We start from the raw sequence: 21,041 nt of genomic DNA, 5'->3' as shown, positions 1-21,041 counted from the left end.
CTTTGGTGCAAAAAGTGCAAATCAATCCCAGAACAACAGCAAGGACCTTGTGAAGATGCTGGAGGAAACAAAACAGGTACAAAAGGATCTATATCCACAGTAAAACGAGTCCTAAATTGACATAACCTGAAAGGCCGCTCAGCAAGGAATACAAGCAGTGAGATTACAACTGCACTGAGACTTAGGGAGTTATTTTGTCTCATAAATGATAAGATTCCAAATGTGAATGTGTCAAGTATGGGTGAGACGACTGTTCAGACTATGGGTGACACAATGGAGAATGACATTCCCCACAGAACGAATACCCATTTTCGAGTCAAAACCACCATGTAACAATGGCGCCGGAGAAGAAGATTGATGTGTTACATGTCCCCAACCGATTTAGTTATTTTGTTTGTTTATTTGAGTTGTTTGTAACTTATTTTTTTACTTATTTTGTCCATAATGTTGCCGCTACTGACTCTTATGAACGAAAATAACTTCTGGACATCAGGACTGCGAATACTCACCACTGACTGGCAGAATCCTTTCTTTCCTTTAACGAGTCTGACGAGCCCGACGCGAATGATATACTGCTTTCTCCGGAACAGGCTCAGATTCCAGTGATTTGCGTGAAGAGGAGGCGGAGAAAAAGGGTCCAGAGGGCGGGCTGCCTTCTGAGAATTCGTAGGCGATCGAATAAACCCCCACTTCCTTCATTTCTGCTAGCAAACTCGCAATCTTTGGAGAATAAAATCGATGACCTACGCAGAGATTAAACTACCAACGGGACATTTGCAGGGACACTTAAATCCGTTTTACCAAATTTCTATCAGCATGTTAAATTTGCAACCAGAGGGAAAAAACTCTGGACCACCTTTACTCCACACACAGAGACGCATAAAAAGCTGGCCCTTGCCCTCCATTTGGCAAATCTGACCATAATTCTATCCTTCTGACTCCTGCTTACAAGCAAAAATGTAATCAGGAAGCACCAGTGACTAGATCAATAAAAAAGTGGTCAGATGTTCCGTGATTCCTCCGATGGCATTGAGGAGTACACCACATCAGTCATTGGCTTCATTGATAACTTGATCGATGACGTCATCCCCACAGTGACCAGTACATACCCCAACCAGAAGCCATGGATTACAGGCAACATCAACACTGAGCTAAAGGCTAGAGCTGCCGCTTTCAAGGAGCGGGACTCTAACCCGGAAGCTTATAAGAAATCCTGCTATGTCCTCCGACAAACCATCAAACAGGCAAAGCATCAATACAGGACTAAGATCAAATCGTAATACACCGGCTCTGACTCTCGTCGGATGTGACAGGGCTTGCAAACCATTACAGACTATAATGGGAAGCACAGCCGAGAGCTGCCCAGTGACACGAGCCTACCAGACGAGCTAAACTACTTCTATGCACGCTTCGAAGCAAATAACACTGAAACATGCATGAGAGCACCAGCTGTTCCGGAAGACTGTGTGATCACGCTCTCCGCAACCGATGTGAGTAAGACCTTTAAACAGATCAACATTCACAAGGCCACAGGGCCAGACGGATTACTAGGACATGTGCTGCGAGCATGCGCTGACCAACTGGCAACTGTTTTCACTGACATTTTCAACCTCTCTCTGTCCGAGTCTGTAATACCAACATGTTTTAAGCAGACCACCATAGTCCCTGTGCCCAAGAACACTAAGGTAACCTGCCTAAATGACTACCAACCCGTAGTACTCACGTCTGTAGCCATGAAGTTCCTTTAAAGGCTGGTCACGGCTCACATCAACACCATTATCCCAGAAACACTAGACCCACTCCAATTTGCATACTGCCCTAACAGATCCACAGATGATGCAATCTCTATTGCACTCCACACTGCCCCTTCCCATCTGGACAAAAGGAACACCAATGTGAGAATGCTATTCATTGACTACAGCTCAACACCATAGTGCCCTCAAAGCTCATCAATAATCTAAGGACCCTGGGACAGAACACCTCCCTCTGCAACTGGATCCTGAACTTCTTGACGGGTTGGCCCCAGGTGGTAAGGGTAGGTAACAACACATCCGCCACACTGATCCTCAACGCAGGGGTGCCTGCTCAGTCCCCTCCTGTACTCCCTGTTCACTCTTGACTGCACGGCTAGGCACGACTCCAACACCATCATTATGTTTGCCACTGTTGTGTCATCGGCAAACATAATGATCACAGACAATGACGAGACAGCCTATAGGGAGGAGGTTAGAGACCTGGCCGTGTGGTGCCAGGACAACAACATCTCCCTCAACATGATCATGACAAGGAGATGATTGTGGACTATAGGAAAAAGAGGACCGAGCATTCCCCCATTCTCATTGACGGGGCTGCAATGGAGCAGGTTGAGAGCGTCAAGTTCCTTGGTGGCCACATCACCGACAAACTAACATTGTCCAAGCACACCAAGGCAGTCGTGAAGAGGGCACTACAAAACCTATTCCCCCCCAGGAGACTTTAAAGATTTTTCATGGGTCCTCATATCCTCAAAAGGTTTTACAGCTGCACCATCGAGAGCATCTTGACTGGTTGCATCACTGCCTGGTATGGCAAATGCTCTGCCTCCGACCGCAAGGCACTACAGAGGGTAGTGAGAACGACCCAGTACATTACTGAGACCAAGCTTCCTGCCATCCAGTACCTCTATACCAGGCGGTGTCAGAGGAAGGCCATAAAAATTGTCAAAGATTCCAGCCACCCTAGTCAGAGACTGTTCTCTCCGCTACCGCACGGCAAGCTGTACCGGAGTGCCAAGTCTAGGTCCAAGAGGCTTGGACATAAGACTCCTGAACATCTAATCAAATGGCTACCCAGACTATTTGCATTGCCTCCCCCCTCTTTTACCATGCTGATACACTCTGTATACCTAAATGTACATATTACCTCAACTAACTGGTGCCCCAGGAACATTGACTCTGTACTGGTACCCCCCTGTACATAGTTTCACTATTGTTATTTTACTGCTGCTCTTTAATTACTTGTTACTTTTATTTCTTATTCTTATCTGTATTTTTTGTTAAACTGCATTGTTGGTTAGGGGCTCGTAAGTAAGCATTTCACTGTCAGGTCTACACCTGTTGTATACGGCGCATGTGACTAATACAATTCGATTTGATTAGATATGATGTGGTCTGCCCAGATACAGAAATCCCTCCCTAGAAACAAACTGCAGATTGGTGGAAAAAGATGTGTCTCAGATTTTGAATAAGAAATGAGAATACAGAGTCTACAAGTATCTCCCTTAAGAACAGAGACAAGCGTTGGATGTGTAAGAAATTATTCCACTTTGATAGTGCGTAATGTTGGCCGGAGTTGTGGTGTTGTTAAACCGTGATGACTATGTGAATGAGATCTGGGGACAATTGAACAACATCACTTTCTATCAAAAATTGTCACGTGACCCCACACCACCGTTCAAAGAAGAGATTCACTGCAAGCTGAAGTCTCTTGTGGAAAGTGGAGACGTTCCAATCAGGAACATTATTTATGCTTTACCAAAAATCCACAAACGACTGGATAAGCCACCAAGGAGACCTATTGTGCCCTTCAGCCTCATTGACTGAAAATATTTCTGCTTTTGTACATTTCGTTCTAAAACCCAGTGTGGTGTCACTCCCAGCATATGTACGTGCTTCTACGGACATGATTAACACCCTCAAGACATTGCACAATACCCATGGGGAGATGCTTATGGCTTGCTTTGATGTTGAATCACTGTACACTAATATCCTCAACCAGGGAGGCCTAGAAGCCATGGCACACTGTCTTAGTCAACGACCCACTGGCACACTGTCTTAGTCAACAACCCACTGGCACACTGTCTTAGTCAACGACCCACTGGCACACTGTCTTAGTCAACGACCCACTGGCACACTGTCTTAGTCAACAACCCACTGGCACACTGTCTTAGTCAACAGCCCACTGGCACACTGTCTTAGTCAACAACCCACTGGCACACTGTCTTAGTCAACAACCCACTGGCACACTGTCTTAGTCAACAACCCACTGGCACACTGTCTTAGTCAACGACCCACTGGCACACTGTCTTAGTCAACAACCCACTGGCACACTGTCTTAGTCAACGACCCACTGGCACACTGTCTTTGTCAACGACCCACTGGCACACTGTCTTAGTCAACAACCCACTGGCACACTGTCTTAGTCAACAACCCACTGGCACACTGTCTTAGTCAACAACCCACTGGCACACTGTCTTAGTCAACAACCCACTGGCACACTGTCTTAGTCAACAACCCACTGGCACACTGTCTTAGTCAACAACCCACTGGCACACTGTCTTAGTCAACGACCCACTGGCACACTGTCTTAGTCAACGACCCACTGGCACACTGTCTTAGTCAACGACCCACTGGCACACTGTCTTTGTCAACAACCCACTGGCACACTGTCTTAGTCAACAACCTACTGGCACACTGTCTTTGTCAACAACCCACTGGCACACTGTCTTAGTCAACAACCCACTGGCACACTGTCTTAGTCAACAACCCACTGGCACACTGTCTTAGTCAACAACCCACTGGCACACTGTCTTAGTCAACAACCCACTGGCACACTGTCTTAGTCAACAACCCACTGGCACACTCCCTAGCACTAACTGTATTGTTAGACTTGCTGAGATTGTTCTGACTAAGAACTTTTTTATGTTTGAAAATGACATGTTCATTCAACAGAAGGGAACTGCTATGAGTAGTAAAATGGCACCGAATTATGACGATCTGTATGTGGGGTTGTTTGAGAAGAATGTGATTTTCAGCCCTAACTATCCATTCTTGCTCCATATCAGACTCTGGAAACGCTTAATTTATGATGTATTCCTTCACAGTAGAGGAACTTTATCTATTCCACTCCTTCATCAATACAAGCAGTGAACATTTGAAATGCCCATTCACCTTTAATGCACATGAAGCAAGTTTTCTGGAAATGTTTATTAAGAGGGAGGGGGGCGGGGTATAGCATGGATCTATACAGGAAGCCGACGGACAGGAATTCTCAATACAGTCGCATACGCAGGATTTGTAACACACAGAGTGACAATGACAACCAAGCCGACTATCTGGATGAGCGTTTCAGACAGCGGGGTTACCCAGAGGAATGGCTGCAGGATGCAAGGGAACGTTATAAAAATATGACCCAGGATGACAGCCTCACGCCCAAACCTCCCCGCCCTCCTGACCAACCACGTTCAATGCTTCCTTCACTTGGTAAACAGTTCAACCACATCATTAAAAAACACAGGCACATCTTGCGCACTGATCTACAACTGGAAGAGACGTTTAAAGAACCCCCACGGGTTATCTTCAGACTCGCCCCCAACATCAGTTAAATGGTGGTGAGGTCTGATCTTCCACCAGAGCCACATAGTACCTTTCTAGACAAGTGCTGGACAGTAACTATAGATGTGGCGGATGTACCCAGTGTAACTTTATGAACAAATGCACAATGTTCGTAAAGACCATTAAGATTAAGGGCATCATTATTCTATAAAAAAAAAAGTCATATGCCTGATCAAGTGTATTTGTGGTCTATGCTATGTAGGAAAAACAAAACGAGCTCTGAAAACAAGGATAGCAGATCACATGAGTAATATCAGGACACTTGACCAGAGAAACCCTGTGGCTGCACATATCATGGAGGCTCGTCAGAACATTAGCTCTTTGAGACACATTGGCATCGAACATGGTAAGACTCCTAGGAGGGGGGAGATACTGATAATCTATTGTTGAGAAGAGAATTGTATTGGATTCACCGGTTTTGTACCATGTCTCCTAGAGGTTTGATATCAGACCATTTCTTATATGAATATGGCACTTTGATTTGTCTTGCCTTCCAGTTTACGCACTTGGTCATTTTGTAAATATATATTATTTTCTGGAACTACTGCATGTACCCATCTCATTGTTATTGAATTATTAGATAAACAATTTGTTTTGGCACCCACCATGCGTCATGATTGCAATGGTCATGTGAAGTGAAATGTGGATATTTTGGGATGTGAGCACTCAGTTTGTTTGACATGACGAAGATCCGTTTCAGATTGAATCGGTGTCAATAAATCTGTGAATTGGGAGGTTTAACAGTGTACAGGCCTTGTTCTATATCATTCAAGGACTTTCAAATTCTTGTTCTGGAGCCATTGCAGCTTTGCTTTGGCTGTATGCTTGCGATCATTGTTTTGTTGGAACGTACATTTTCAGTCTAAGATCATTGGCACTCTGGGGTAGGGTCTCATCAAGGATTTGCCTGTATTTGGCTCCATTCATTGTTCCCTCTATCATTTCCAGTCTCCCTGCGCTTGCCACTGATAAGCATCACTATCCACCACCATGCTTCCCAGTAGTGATGGTGTTAAACAGGTGATGAGCTGTGCCTGGTTTTCTCCAGACATAGTGCTTTGCATTCAGGTCAAAGAGTAAAATGTTTGTCTCATCAGACCACAGAATCTTTTGCCTCATGCTCTGAGTCTTTCACGTGCCTTTTTGCAAACTCCAGGTGTGCTCTCATGTGACTTCATCTCAGGAGTGGCTTCCGTCAGGCTACTCTCCCATGAAGTTCAGAATGGTGTAGTGCTGTAGAAACTGTTGGCCTTCTTGCAGGTTCTCCACTCTCAGCCAAGGAACTCTGTAGTTCTGTCAAAGTAATCACTGGGTTCTTGGCCACCTCTCTGACCTAGGTCCTTCTTGCCCTGTTGTTCAGTTTGGTTGGACGGCCAGCTCTAGGCAGAATCTGGGTAGTTTCATTTTTTTTTCAATTTCCCAATGATGGAGACCACTGTGTTCTTGGAAACTTTCAACACTCTAGAAATTGTTTTATACACTTCCCCAGATATATGCTTCATCACAATCTACAGCCAGTTCCTTGGACTTCATGATATAGTTTCTACTTTGACATGCACTGTCAACTGTGGGACCTTATATAGACAGGTGTTTCATTCTAAATCATGTCCAAACAATTGAATTGACCACAGGTGGACTCCAATCAAGTTGTAGCGACATCTCAAGGATGATCAAAGGAAATTGAATGCACCTGAGCTCAATTTGGAATGGTACAGCAAAGGGGTGTGAATACTTATGTCTCATCAGACCATTATTACGGAGAATCAGACAAATTGTTGCTCTCTTTGCCAGTCACGCTCTGTTAAAGGTCCCCAAATCACACACATCACTGGGTCGCTCGTCTTTTAAGATCGCTGCAGCTAGCAACTTGAACAAGCTGCAACAAATACTCAAACTGGAAAGTTTTATCTCAATCTCTTCATTCAAAGACTCAATAATGGACACTCTTACTAACAGTTGTGGCTGCTTTGAGTGATATATTGATGTCTCTACCTTCTTACCCTTTGTGTTGTTGTCTGTGCCCAATAATGTTTGTACCATGTTTTGTGCTTGCTACCATGTTCTACTGCTGCCATGTTGTGTTACTACCATGCTGTGTTGTCATGTGTTGCTGCCTTGCTATGCCTTGCTTTGGGCTCTCTTTATGTAGTGTTGTGTTGTCTCTCTTGTTGTGATGCGTGTTTTTTTCTGTATATATATATACAGTGCCTTGCGAAAGTATTCGGCCCCCTTGAACTTTGCGACCTTTTGCCACATTTCAGGCTTCAAACATAAAGATATAAAACTGTATTTTTTTGTGAAGAATCAACAACAAGTGGGACACAATCATGAAGTGGAACGACATTTATTGGATATTTCTAACTTTTTTAACAAATCAAAAACTGAAAAATTGGGCGTGCAAAATGATTCAGCCCCCTTAAGTTAATACTTTGTAGCGCCACCTTTTGTTGCGATTACAGCTGTAAGTCGCTTGGGGTATGTCTCTATCAGTTTTGCACATCGAGAGATTGAAATTTTTCCCCATTCCTCCTTGAACTTTGCGACCTTTTGCCACATTTCAGGCTTCAAACATAAAGATATAAAACTGTATTTTTTTGTGAAGAATCAACAACAAGTGGGACACAATCATGAAGTGGAACGACATTTATTGGATATTTCAAACTTTTTTAACAAATCAAAAACTGAAAAATTGGGCTCCTGCTTACTTCTGACTCCTGCTTACAAGCAAAAATGTAATCAGGAAGCACCAGTGACTAGATCAATAAAAAAGTGGTCAGATGTTCCGTGATTCCTCCGATGGCATTGAGGAGTACACCACATCAGTCATTGGCTTCATTGATAACTTGATCGATGACGTCATCCCCACAGTGACCAGTACATACCCCAACCAGAAGCCATGGATTACAGGCAACATCAACACTGAGCTAAAGGCTAGAGCTGCCGCTTTCAAGGAGCGGGACTCTAACCCGGAAGCTTATAAGAAATCCTGCTATGTCCTCCGACAAACCATCAAACAGGCAAAGCATCAATACAGGACTAAGATCAAATCGTAATACACCGGCTCTGACTCTCGTCGGATGTGACAGGGCTTGCAAACCATTACAGACTATAATGGGAAGCACAGCCGAGAGCTGCCCAGTGACACGAGCCTACCAGACGAGCTAAACTACTTCTATGCACGCTTCGAAGCAAATAACACTGAAACATGCATGAGAGCACCAGCTGTTCCGGAAGACTGTGTGATCACGCTCTCCGCAACCGATGTGAGTAAGACCTTTAAACAGATCAACATTCACAAGGCCACAGGGCCAGACGGATTACTAGGACATGTGCTGCGAGCATGCGCTGACCAACTGGCAACTGTTTTCACTGACATTTTCAACCTCTCTCTGTCCGAGTCTGTAATACCAACATGTTTTAAGCAGACCACCATAGTCCCTGTGCCCAAGAACACTAAGGTAACCTGCCTAAATGACTACCAACCCGTAGTACTCACGTCTGTAGCCATGAAGTTCCTTTAAAGGCTGGTCACGGCTCACATCAACACCATTATCCCAGAAACACTAGACCCACTCCAATTTGCATACTGCCCTAACAGATCCACAGATGATGCAATCTCTATTGCACTCCACACTGCCCCTTCCCATCTGGACAAAAGGAACACCAATGTGAGAATGCTATTCATTGACTACAGCTCAACACCATAGTGCCCTCAAAGCTCATCAATAATCTAAGGACCCTGGGACAGAACACCTCCCTCTGCAACTGGATCCTGGACTTCTTGACGGGTTGGCCCCAGGTGGTAAGGGTAGGTAACAACACATCCGCCACACTGATCCTCAACGCAGGGGTGCCTGCTCAGTCCCCTCCTGTACTCCCTGTTCACTCTTGACTGCACGGCTAGGCACGACTCCAACACCATCATTATGTTTGCCACTGTTGTGTCATCGGCAAACATAATGATCACAGACAATGACGAGACAGCCTATAGGGAGGAGGTTAGAGACCTGGCCGTGTGGTGCCAGGACAACAACATCTCCCTCAACATGATCATGACAAGGAGATGATTGTGGACTATAGGAAAAAGAGGACCGAGCATTCCCCCATTCTCATTGACGGGGCTGCAATGGAGCAGGTTGAGAGCGTCAAGTTCCTTGGTGGCCACATCACCGACAAACTAACATTGTCCAAGCACACCAAGGCAGTCGTGAAGAGGGCACTACAAAACCTATTCCCCCCCAGGAGACTTTAAAGATTTTTCATGGGTCCTCATATCCTCAAAAGGTTTTACAGCTGCACCATCGAGAGCATCTTGACTGGTTGCATCACTGCCTGGTATGGCAAATGCTCTGCCTCCGACCGCAAGGCACTACAGAGGGTAGTGAGAACGACCCAGTACATTACTGAGACCAAGCTTCCTGCCATCCAGTACCTCTATACCAGGCGGTGTCAGAGGAAGGCCATAAAAATTGTCAAAGATTCCAGCCACCCTAGTCAGAGACTGTTCTCTCCGCTACCGCACGGCAAGCGGTACCGGAGTGCCAAGTCTAGGTCCAAGAGGCTTGGACATAAGACTCCTGAACATCTAATCAAATGGCTACCCAGACTATTTGCATTGCCTCCCCCCTCTTTTACCATGCTGATACACTCTGTATACCTAAATGTACATATTACCTCAACTAACTGGTGCCCCAGGAACATTGACTCTGTACTGGTACCCCACTGTACATAGTTTCACTATTGTTATTTTACTGCTGCTCTTTAATTACTTGTTACTTTTATTTCTTATTCTTATCCGTATTTTTTGTTAAACTGCATTGTTGGTTAGGGGCTCGTAAGTAAGCATTTCACTGTCAGGTCTACACCTGTTGTATACGGCGCATGTGACTAATACAATTCGATTTGATTAGATATTATGTGGTCTGCCCAGATACAGAAATCCCTCCCTAGAAACAAACTGCAGATTGGTGGAAAAAGATGTGTCTCAGATTTTGAATAAGAAATGAGAATACAGAGTCTACAAGTATCTCCCTTAAGAACAGAGACAAGCGTTGGATGTGTAAGAAATTATTCCACTTTGATAGTGCGTAATGTTGGCCGGAGTTGTGGTGTTGTTAAACCGTGATGACTATGTGAATGAGATCTGGGGACAATTGAACAACATCACTTTCTATCAAAAATTGTCACGTGACCCCACACCACCGTTCAAAGAAGAGATTCACTGCAAGCTGAAGTCTCTTGTGGAAAGTGGAGACGTTCCAATCAGGAACATTATTTATGCTTTACCAAAAATCCACAAACGACTGGATAAGCCACCAAGGAGACCTATTGTGGCCTTCAGCCTCATTGACTGAAAATATTTCTGCTTTTGTACATTTCGTTCTAAAACCCAGTGTGGTGTCACTCCCAGCATATGTACGTGCTTCTACGGACATGATTAACACCCTCAAGACATTGCACAATATCCATGGGGAGATGCTTATGGCTTGCTTTGATGTTGAATCACTGTACACTAATATCCTCAACCAGGGAGGCCTAGAAGCCATGGCACACTGTCTTAGTCAACGACCCACTGGCACACTGTCTTAGTCAACAACCCACTGGCACACTGTCTTAGTCAACGACCCACTGGCACACTGTCTTAGTCAACGACCCACTGGCACACTGTCTTAGTCAACAACCCACTGGCACACTGTCTTAGTCAACAACCCACTGGCACACTGTCTTAGTCAACGACCCACTGGCACACTGTCTTAGTCAACAACCCACTGGCACACTGTCTTAGTCAACGACCCACTGGCACACTGTCTTAGTCAACGACCCACTGGCACACTGTCTTAGTCAACAACCCACTGGCACACTGTCTTAGTCAACAACCCACTGGCACACTGTCTTAGTCAACGACCCACTGGCACACTGTCTTAGTCAACAACCCACTGGCACACTGTCTTAGTCAACGACCTACTGGCACACTGTCTTTGTCAACGACCCACTGGCACACTGTCTTAGTCAACAACCCACTGGCACACTGTCTTAGTCAACAACCCACTGGCACACTGTCTTAGTCAACGACCCACTGGCACACTGTCTTAGTCAACGACCCACTGGCACACTGTCTTAGTCAACGACCCACTGGCACACTATCTTAGTCAATGACCCACTGGCATACTGTCTTAGTCAACAACCCACTGGCACACTGTCTTAGTCAACGACCCACTGGCACACTGTCTTAGTCAACAACCCACTGGCACACTGTCTTAGTCAACGACCCACTGGCACACTGTCTTAGTCAACAACCCACTGGCACACTGTCTTAGTCAACAACCCACTGGCACACTGTCTTAGTCAACAACCCACTGGCACACTGTCTTAGTCAACAACCCACTGGCACACTGTCTTAGTCAACAACCCACTGGCACACTGTCTTAGTCAACGACCCACTGGCACACTGTCTTAGTCAACGACCCACTGGCACACTGTCTTAGTCAACGACCCACTGGCACACTGTCTTTGTCAACAACCCACTGGCACACTGTCTTAGTCAACAACCTACTGGCACACTGTCTTTGTCAACAACCCACTGGCACACTGTCTTAGTCAACAACCCACTGGCACACTGTCTTAGTCAACAACCCACTGGCACACTGTCTTAGTCAACAACCCACTGGCACACTGTCTTAGTCAACAACCCACTGGCACACTGTCTTAGTCAACAACCCACTGGCACACTCCCTAGCACTAACTGTATTGTTAGACTTGCTGAGATTGTTCTGACTAAGAACTTTTTTATGTTTGAAAATGACATGTTCATTCAACAGAAGGGAACTGCTATGAGTAGTAAAATGGCACCGAATTATGACGATCTGTATGTGGGGTTGTTTGAGAAGAATGTGATTTTCAGCCCTAACTATCCATTCTTGCTCCATATCAGACTCTGGAAACGCTTAATTTATGATGTATTCCTTCACAGTAGAGGAACTTTATCTATTCCACTCCTTCATCAATACAAGCAGTGAACATTTGAAATGCCCATTCACCTTTAATGCACATGAAGCAAGTTTTCTGGAAATTTTTATTAAGAGGGAGGGGGGCGGGGTATAGCATGGATCTATACAGGAAGCCGACGGACAGGAATTCTCAATACAGTCGCATACGCAGGATTTGTAACACACAGAGTGACAATGACAACCAAGCCGACTATCTGGATGAGCGTTTCAGACAGCGGGGTTACCCAGAGGAATGGCTGCAGGATGCAAGGGAACGTTATAAAAATATGACCCAGGATGACAGCCTCACGCCCAAACCTCCCCGCCCTCCTGACCAACCACGTTCAATGCTTCCTTCACTTGGTAAACAGTTCAACCACATCATTAAAAAACACAGGCACATCTTGCGCACTGATCTACAACTGGAAGAGACGTTTAAAGAACCCCCACGGGTTATCTTCAGACTCGCCCCCAACATCAGTTAAATGGTGGTGAGGTCTGATCTTCCACCAGAGCCACATAGTACCTTTCTAGACAAGTGCTGGACAGTAACTATAGATGTGGCGGATGTACCCAGTGTAACTTTATGAACAAATGCACAATGTTCGTAAAGACCATTAAGATTAAGGGCATCATTATTCTATAAAAAAAAAAGTCATATGCCTGATCAAGTGTATTTGTGGTCTATGCTATGTAGGAAAAACAAAACGAGCTCTGAAAACAAGGATAGCAGATCACATGAGTAATATCAGGACACTTGACCAGAGAAACCCTGTGGCTGCACATATCATGGAGGCTCGTCAGAACATTAGCTCTTTGAGACACATTGGCATCGAACATGGTAAGACTCCTAGGAGGGGGGAGATACTGATAATCTATTGTTGAGAAGAGAATTGTATTGGATTCACCGGTTTTGTACCATGTCTCCTAGAGGTTTGATATCAGACCATTTCTTATATGAATATGGCACTTTGATTTGTCTTGCCTTCCAGTTTACGCACTTGGTCATTTTGTAAATATATATTATTTTCTGGAACTACTGCATGTACCCATCTCATTGTTATTGAATTATTAGATAAACAATTTGTTTTGGCACCCACCATGCGTCATGATTGCAATGGTCATGTGAAGTGAAATGTGGATATTTTGGGATGTGAGCACTCAGTTTGTTTGACATGACGAAGATCCGTTTCAGATTGAATCGGTGTCAATAAATCTGTGAATTGGGAGGTTTAACAGTGTACAGGCCTTGTTCTATATCATTCAAGGACTTTCAAATTCTTGTTCTGGAGCCATTGCAGCTTTGCTTTGGCTGTATGCTTGCGATCATTGTTTTGTTGGAACGTACATTTTCAGTCTAAGATCATTGGCACTCTGGGGTAGGGTCTCATCAAGGATTTGCCTGTATTTGGCTCCATTCATTGTTCCCTCTATCATTTCCAGTCTCCCTGCGCTTGCCACTGATAAGCATCACTATCCACCACCATGCTTCCCAGTAGTGATGGTGTTAAACAGGTGATGAGCTGTGCCTGGTTTTCTCCAGACATAGTGCTTTGCATTCAGGTCAAAGAGTAAAATGTTTGTCTCATCAGACCACAGAATCTTTTGCCTCATGCTCTGAGTCTTTCACGTGCCTTTTTGCAAACTCCAGGTGTGCTCTCATGTGACTTCATCTCAGGAGTGGCTTCCGTCAGGCTACTCTCCCATGAAGTTCAGAATGGTGTAGTGCTGTAGAAACTGTTGGCCTTCTTGCAGGTTCTCCACTCTCAGCCAAGGAACTCTGTAGTTCTGTCAAAGTAATCACTGGGTTCTTGGCCACCTCTCTGACCTAGGTCCTTCTTGCCCTGTTGTTCAGTTTGGTTGGACGGCCAGCTCTAGGCAGAATCTGGGTAGTTTCATTTTTTTTTCAATTTCCCAATGATGGAGACCACTGTGTTCTTGGAAACTTTCAACACTCTAGAAATTGTTTTATACACTTCCCCAGATATATGCTTCATCACAATCTACAGCCAGTTCCTTGGACTTCATGATATAGTTTCTACTTTGACATGCACTGTCAACTGTGGGACCTTATATAGACAGGTGTTTCATTCTAAATCATGTCCAAACAATTGAATTGACCACAGGTGGACTCCAATCAAGTTGTAGCGACATCTCAAGGATGATCAAAGGAAATTGAATGCACCTGAGCTCAATTTGGAATGGTACAGCAAAGGGGTGTGAATACTTATGTCTCATCAGACCATTATTACGGAGAATCAGACAAATTGTTGCTCTCTTTGCCAGTCACGCTCTGTTAAAGGTCCCCAAATCACACACATCACTGGGTCGCTCGTCTTTTAAGATCGCTGCAGCTAGCAACTTGAACAAGCTGCAACAAATACTCAAACTGGAAAGTTTTATCTCAATCTCTTCATTCAAAGACTCAATAATGGACACTCTTACTAACAGTTGTGGCTGCTTTGAGTGATATATTGATGTCTCTACCTTCTTACCCTTTGTGTTGTTGTCTGTGCCCAATAATGTTTGTACCATGTTTTGTGCTTGCTACCATGTTCTACTGCTGCCATGTTGTGTTACTACCATGCTGTGTTGTCATGTGTTGCTGCCTTGCTATGCCTTGCTTTGGGCTCTCTTTATGTAGTGTTGTGTTGTCTCTCTTGTTGTGATGCGTGTTTTTTTCTGTATATATATATACAGTGCCTTGCGAAAGTATTCGGCCCCCTTGAACTTTGCGACCTTTTGCCACATTTCAGGCTTCAAACATAAAGATATAAAACTGTATTTTTTTGTGAAGAATCAACAACAAGTGGGACACAATCATGAAGTGGAACGACATTTATTGGATATTTCTAACTTTTTTAACAAATCAAAAACTGAAAAATTGGGCGTGCAAAATGATTCAGCCCCCTTAAGTTAATACTTTGTAGCGCCACCTTTTGTTGCGATTACAGCTGTAAGTCGCTTGGGGTATGTCTCTATCAGTTTTGCACATCGAGAGATTGAAATTTTTCCCCATTCCTCCTTGAACTTTGCGACCTTTTGCCACATTTCAGGCTTCAAACATAAAGATATAAAACTGTATTTTTTTGTGAAGAATCAACAACAAGTGGGACACAATCATGAAGTGGAACGACATTTATTGGATATTTCAAACTTTTTTAACAAATCAAAAACTGAAAAATTGGGCTCCTGCTTACTTCTGACTCCTGCTTACAAGCAAAAATGTAATCAGGAAGCACCAGTGACTAGATCAATAAAAAAGTGGTCAGATGTTCCGTGATTCCTCCGATGGCATTGAGGAGTACACCACATCAGTCATTGGCTTCATTGATAACTTGATCGATGACGTCATCCCCACAGTGACCAGTACATACCCCAACCAGAAGCCATGGATTACAGGCAACATCAACACTGAGCTAAAGGCTAGAGCTGCCGCTTTCAAGGAGCGGGACTCTAACCCGGAAGCTTATAAGAAATCCTGCTATGTCCTCCGACAAACCATCAAACAGGCAAAGCATCAATACAGGACTAAGATCAAATCGTAATACACCGGCTCTGACTCTCGTCGGATGTGACAGGGCTTGCAAACCATTACAGACTATAATGGGAAGCACAGCCGAGAGCTGCCCAGTGACACGAGCCTACCAGACGAGCTAAACTACTTCTATGCACGCTTCGAAGCAAATAACACTGAAACATGCATGAGAGCACCAGCTGTTCCGGAAGACTGTGTGATCACGCTCTCCGCAACCGATGTGAGTAAGACCTTTAAACAGATCAACATTCACAAGGCCACAGGGCCAGACGGATTACTAGGACATGTGCTGCGAGCATGCGCTGACCAACTGGCAACTGTTTTCACTGACATTTTCAACCTCTCTCTGTCCGAGTCTGTAATACCAACATGTTTTAAGCAGACCACCATAGTCCCTGTGCCCAAGAACACTAAGGTAACCTGCCTAAATGACTACCAACCCGTAGTACTCACGTCTGTAGCCATGAAGTTCCTTTAAAGGCTGGTCACGGCTCACATCAACACCATTATCCCAGAAACACTAGACCCACTCCAATTTGCATACTGCCCTAACAGATCCACAGATGATGCAATCTCTATTGCACTCCACACTGCCCCTTCCCATCTGGACAAAAGGAACACCAATGTGAGAATGCTATTCATTGACTACAGCTCAACACCATAGTGCCCTCAAAGCTCATCAATAATCTAAGGACCCTGGGACAGAACACCTCCCTCTGCAACTGGATCCTGGACTTCTTGACGGGTTGGCCCCAGGTGGTAAGGGTAGGTAACAACACATCCGCCACACTGATCCTCAACGCAGGGGTGCCTGCTCAGTCCCCTCCTGTACTCCCTGTTCACTCTTGACTGCACGGCTAGGCACGACTCCAACACCATCATTATGTTTGCCACTGTTGTGTCATCGGCAAACATAATGATCACAGACAATGACGAGACAGCCTATAGGGAGGAGGTTAGAGACCTGGCCGTGTGGTGCCAGGACAACAACATCTCCCTCAACATGATCATGACAAGGAGATGATTGTGGACTATAGGAAAAAGAGGACCGAGCATTCCCCCATTCTCATTGACGGGGCTGCAATGGAGCAGGTTGAGAGCGTCAAGTTCCTTGGTGGCCACATCACCGACAAACTAACATTGTCCAAGCACACCAAGGCAGTCGTGAAGAGGGCACTACAAAACCTATTCCCCCCCAGGAGACTTTAAAGATTTTTCATGGGTCCTCATATCCTCAAAAGGTTTTACAGCTGCACCATCGAGAGCATCTTGACTGGTTGCATCACTGCCTGGTATGGCAAATGCTCTGCCTCCGACCGCAAGGCACTACAGAGGGTAGTGAGAACGACCCAGTACATTACTGAGACCAAGCTTCCTGCCATCCAGTACCTCTATACCAGGCGGTGTCAGAGGAAGGCCATAAAAATTGTCAAAGATTCCAGCCACCCTAGTCAGAGACTGTTCTCTCCGCTACCGCACGGCAAGCGGTACCGGAGTGCCAAGTCTAGGTCCAAGAGGCTTGGACATAAGACTCCTGAACATCTAATCAAATGGCTACCCAGACTATTTGCATTGCCTCCCCCCTCTTTTACCATGCTGATACACTCTGTATACCTAAATGTACATATTACCTCAACTAACTGGTGCCCCAGGAACATTGACTCTGTACTGGTACCCCCCTGTACATAGTTTCACTATTGTTATTTTACTGCTGCTCTTTAATTACTTGTTACTTTTATTTCTTATTCTTATCCGTATTTTTTGTTAAACTGCATTGTTGGTTAGGGGCTCGTAAGTAAGCATTTCACTGTCAGGTCTACACCTGTTGTATACGGCGCATGTGACTAATACAATTCGATTTGATTAGATATTATGTGGTCTGCCCAGATACAGAAATCCCTCCCTACAAACAAACTGCAGATTGGTGGAAAAAGATGTGTCTCAGATTTTGAATAAGAAATGAGAATACAGAGTCTACAAGTATCTCCCTTAAGAACAGAGACAAGCGTTGGATGTGTAAGAAATTATTCCACTTTGATAGTGCGTAATGTTGGCCGGAGTTGTGGTGTTGTTAAACCGTGATGACTATGTGAATGAGATCTGGGGACAATTGAACAACATCACTTTCTATCAAAAATTGTCACGTGACCCCACACCACCGTTCAAAGAAGAGATTCACTGCAAGCTGAAGTCTCTTGTGGAAAGTGGAGACGTTCCAATCAGGAACATTATTTATGCTTTACCAAAAATCCACAAACGACTGGATAAGCCACCAAGGAGACCTATTGTGGCCTTCAGCCTCATTGACTGAAAATATTTCTGCTTTTGTACATTTCGTTCTAAAACCCAGTGTGGTGTCACTCCCAGCATATGTACGTGCTTCTACGGACATGATTAACACCCTCAAGACATTGCACAATATCCATGGGGAGATGCTTATGGCTTGCTTTGATGTTGAATCACTGTACACTAATATCCTCAACCAGGGAGGCCTAGAAGCCATGGCACACTGTCTTAGTCAACGACCCACTGGCACACTGTCTTAGTCAACAACCCACTGGCACACTGTCTTAGTCAACGACCCACTGGCACACTGTCTTAGTCAACGACCCACTGGCACACTGTCTTAGTCAACAACCCACTGGCACACTGTCTTAGTCAACAACCCACTGGCACACTGTCTTAGTCAACGACCCACTGGCACACTGTCTTAGTCAACAACCCACTGGCACACTGTCTTAGTCAACGACCCACTGGCACACTGTCTTAGTCAACGACCCACTGGCACACTGTCTTAGTCAACAACCCACTGGCACACTGTCTTAGTCAACAACCCACTGGCACACTGTCTTAGTCAACGACCCACTGGCACACTGTCTTAGTCAACAACCCACTGGCACACTGTCTTAGTCAACGACCTACTGGCACACTGTCTTTGTCAACGACCCACTGGCACACTGTCTTAGTCAACAACCCACTGGCACACTGTCTTAGTCAACAACCCACTGGCACACTGTCTTAGTCAACGACCCACTGGCACACTGTCTTAGTCAACGACCCACTGGCACACTGTCTTAGTCAACGACCCACTGGCACACTATCTTAGTCAATGACCCACTGGCATACTGTCTTAGTCAACAACCCACTGGCACACTGTCTTAGTCAACGACCCACTGGCACACTGTCTTAGTCAACAACCCACTGGCACACTGTCTTAGTCAACGACCCACTGGCACACTGTCTTAGTCAACAACCCACTGGCATACTGTCTTAGTCAACAACCCACTGGCACACTGTCTTAGTCAACAACCCACTGGCACACTGTCTTAGTCAACAACCCACTGGCACACTGTCTTAGTCAACAACCCACTGGCACACTGTCTTAGTCAACGACCCACTGGCACACTGTCTTAGTCAACGACCCACTGGCACACTGTCTTAGTCAACGACCCACTGGCACACTGTCTTTGTCAACAACCCACTGGCACACTGTCTTAGTCAACAACCTACTGGCACACTGTCTTTGTCAACAACCCACTGGCACACTGTCTTAGTCAACAACCCACTGGCACACTGTCTTAGTCAACAACCCACTGGCACACTGTCTTAGTCAACAACCCACTGGCACACTGTCTTAGTCAACAACCCACTGGCACACTGTCTTAGTCAACAACCCACTGGCACACTCCCTAGCACTAACTGTATTGTTAGACTTGCTGAGATTGTTCTGACTAAGAACTTTTTTATGTTTGAAAATGACATGTTCATTCAACAGAAGGGAACTGCTATGAGTAGTAAAATGGCACCGAATTATGACGATCTGTATGTGGGGTTGTTTGAGAAGAATGTGATTTTCAGCCCTAACTATCCATTCTTGCTCCATATCAGACTCTGGAAACGCTTAATTTATGATGTATTCCTTCACAGTAGAGGAACTTTATCTATTCCACTCCTTCATCAATACAAGCAGTGAACATTTGAAATGCCCATTCACCTTTAATGCACATGAAGCAAGTTTTCTGGAAATTTTTATTAAGAGGGAGGGGGGCGGGGTATAGCATGGATCTATACAGGAAGCCGACGGACAGGAATTCTCAATACAGTCGCATACGCAGGATTTGTAACACACAGAGTGACAATGACAACCAAGCCGACTATCTGGATGAGCGTTTCAGACAGCGGGGTTACCCAGAGGAATGGCTGCAGGATGCAAGGGAACGTTATAAAAATATGACCCAGGATGACAGCCTCACGCCCAAACCTCCCCGCCCTCCTGACCAACCACGTTCAATGCTTCCTTCACTTGGTAAACAGTTCAACCACATCATTAAAAAACACAGGCACATCTTGCGCACTGATCTACAACTGGAAGAGACGTTTAAAGAACCCCCACGGGTTATCTTCAGACTCGCCCCCAACATCAGTTAAATGGTGGTGAGGTCTGATCTTCCACCAGAGCCACATAGTACCTTTCTAGACAAGTGCTGGACAGTAACTATAGATGTGGCGGATGTACCCAGTGTAACTTTATGAACAAATGCACAATGTTCGTAAAGACCATTAAGATTAAGGGCATCATTATTCTATAAAAAAAAAAGTCATATGCCTGATCAAGTGTATTTGTGGTCTATGCTATGTAGGAAAAACAAAACGAGCTCTGAAAACAAGGATAGCAGATCACATGAGTAATATCAGGACACTTGACCAGAGAAACCCTGTGGCTGCACATATCATGGAGGCTCGTCAGAACATTAGCTCTTTGAGACACATTGGCATCGAACATGGTAAGACTCCTAGGAGGGGGGAGATACTGATAATCTATTGTTGAGAAGAGAATTGTATTGGATTCACCGGTTTTGTACCATGTCTCCTAGAGGTTTGATATCAGACCATTTCTTATATGAATATGGCACTTTGATTTGTCTTGCCTTCCAGTTTACGCACTTGGTCATTTTGTAAATATATATTATTTTCTGGAACTACTGCATGTACCCATCTCATTGTTATTGAATTATTAGATAAACAATTTGTTTTGGCACCCACCATGCGTCATGATTGCAATGGTCATGTGAAGTGAAATGTGGATATTTTGGGATGTGAGCACTCAGTTTGTTTGACATGACGAAGATCCGTTTCAGATTGAAT

General features: G+C 44.9%; 1 protein-coding gene across 1 annotated transcript in view; it reads left to right on the top strand.

Moving 5' to 3' along the window:
- The window catches only part of LOC110505531 (latent-transforming growth factor beta-binding protein 2), a 162,842-nt gene that overhangs the window by 57,702 nt on the left and 84,099 nt on the right, over positions 1 to 21,041 (top strand). The window lies entirely within an intron of this gene.

The sequence above is a fragment of the Oncorhynchus mykiss genome, chromosome 25 (genome assembly GCF_057628025.1).
Source record: "Oncorhynchus mykiss isolate SJ-2025 chromosome 25, ASM5762802v1, whole genome shotgun sequence".
NCBI lineage: Eukaryota > Metazoa > Chordata > Actinopteri > Salmoniformes > Salmonidae > Oncorhynchus > Oncorhynchus mykiss.
The sequence above is the reverse complement of the archived record's forward strand: the minus strand, read 5'-3'. Positions and strand labels throughout refer to the sequence as shown.